Genomic DNA, 2,500 nt, shown 5'->3' with positions numbered 1-2,500 from the left:
GTGTGTGTGTTTGTGTGTCCCTGTGAGGGTCCCAGTCCATAATGAGAGGAGGTATGAGCGGTGTCCTGCTCATTTATTCATAAGGCAAAAACACAAACTGCTTACTGGCAGGGACAAAAAGACTCATCTTTTATTCACACCTATTTGTTAAGGGGACACACTGACTAACTCTTTTCTAGAGTGACACGAGACAGCTCTCTCCTCTCTCTCTCTCCCTCCTTCTCTTTCTTTCCCTCTCTCTCTCTCCTTCTCTTTCTTTTTCTCTCCTTCTATTTCTCTCTCTCCCTCCCTCCCTCTCCCTCTCTCCCTCTCTCTCTCTCTGTATCTCTTTCTTTTTCTCCACTCTTCCCCTTTCTCCCCCTCTCTTTCTCTCCTTGTTGTGTCTCTTTCTCTTCCTTCAGGTCTCTTCCCTTCATCCCCTCTTTCGCCACCCCCCCACTCTCTTTTTCTTTCACCGTTTATCTCTATCTCTCCTTCTCTATTTCTTTCTTTCTTTCTTTCGCTCTGCCTTTTTTCTCCCTTCTCTTCCTCTCCATTTATCTCTGTCCCAATACATTTTCTCTCTCCCTCTTTCTCTCTCTCTCTCTCTCTCTCTCTCTCTCTCTCTCTTTCTTTCTCTCTGTCTATTCTCTCTTTCCTCCTTTCCTACTCTTTGCCCTTTGTTCAAGATGACAGATCATTTGTCTGCTCGCGCTCAAACACACTCTCTGATGTCGAGCCTATCCATCATGTGGGTCACAACAAAAGAGCAGAAAATAGCGCAAACATACACACACACACACACACACACACACACTCAACCGGCGGAAAGATTGTTGGCACTGCGTGGATATATTAACTCAACTCTCTCTCTCTACTCTCTCTCTCTCTCTCTCTCACACACACACACACATACACACACACACACACACACACACACACCTCAAGGTTGCCTTAGACTTCCCTGACTTTAACAACTTCATTAATGGTGAGTAACTTGCTGTACATCTGCCAGTTGTCAATGTTGAACATGTCTACACTGTTGTCGCTCTTTGGTTTCTGATAGTTTGTTATTGTGCTTTAGTGACCCATTACATCACAGTCAGTGCAGTAACAAAGCTTGGGATGACAACATTGACATACTTGTCAAGTAAAACTGAACTCTCAACTGGAAATGCAAACGTATGCGTACTTTTTACCTACACTCTAAAAAACTTAAACTCAGCCGCTGGTTAACTATTGGACCAACACTGCATTGAGCTACTGTATACTAACCCAATAATACCGAAAATAACCCAACATCAGTAAAAACAACTCCACAAAATGACCCAGCAACTTAAACCCAATGGTTGGGTTGAGAAAATAACCAAGCATTTTTTAGAGTGTATTGCTTGCTCATGATCCTCGTCCCACACACATGTATGGCAGTGTTGTCCATTGTAAACAGGGTGGACAGATGACTTGGGTGGTGGTAGAGTAGTGGTTAAGGAGCTGGGCTAGCGTGCTGTAGCCTGAAAGTTGTCAGTTCAATTCCCAGCTTCCACCATTGTGCCCTTGAGCAAGGCACTTAACCCCAAGTTGCTCTGGGGACAATATGGTCCCTTGTAATATAGTTGATATATGTAACTTTGGACAAAAAAGTGTCTGCTAAATGTGATATAATGTAACAGTTCACGAGACAAAAGTTGGATTGACCAGGGGCCGGTTTCCCGAAGCCTTCTTAACGCTACGTAGTTCGTAACCTCTATCTTAAGCTCTACCTTAAGTACCTCACGCATTTCCCGAAAGCTTCTTTGCTACGAATGTCTTTCGCACGTCGTTCGTTGGTAAGAGTGGTCTGGAGGACTCTTAGATCTCTCTTAGCTGCACCTTGCAATGTTTCGACTCGCGATGCTAGTCGCCGCCACTGTAGGCTACCCTACAGCAATTTCCGTTACGCATGCAACTCATATGATACAAAATCACTATTTTGGTTCGCCAATGATTTTATGTAAGTATGCTAATTTAGAAAATAGTTTCTGCAAATGTTTTCATGCAAATATGAAACGTGCACGCATTTGAAAATAGTTAAAAGCGCTTTATTCTTTGCTTCCCCCCACCGTAAATGTTTAGGCCTAATGTGCGGGCTTGCTGTCATGTTTAATGTTAACCAAAGGCACACAATACTGAATGAGGATGTTGGTCAATCAGCTGTGATTAAAAAAGTCTACATAGCCTATTTCAACTAGAAAAGCACAAACCTCCCCCAAGCAAACACATGTAGCCTACGCCTCCTGCATCCAGACGGTGATACGAATCACTCACAAAATTAAATAGTTTCTTCCTTGGGTCATTTCAGATCTTCCCTGGAAATTTAATCGAAATCCATCTTTAACTTTTAGAGTTAGCCTATCTTGCAAACAAACGGACAAACAAACAAACAAACAAACAAACTAGAAAAGCACTCAGAGAGCGCAGACCTCTGCTTTCAAACATGAAGCGTTCGAATCTTTTTATCCATGCGGGAAACAAACTAACACAC

This window comes from Sardina pilchardus, chromosome 22, assembly GCF_963854185.1.
Source record: "Sardina pilchardus chromosome 22, fSarPil1.1, whole genome shotgun sequence".
Classification (NCBI taxonomy): domain Eukaryota; kingdom Metazoa; phylum Chordata; class Actinopteri; order Clupeiformes; family Clupeidae; genus Sardina; species Sardina pilchardus.
This window is presented reverse-complemented; position numbering follows the sequence as displayed.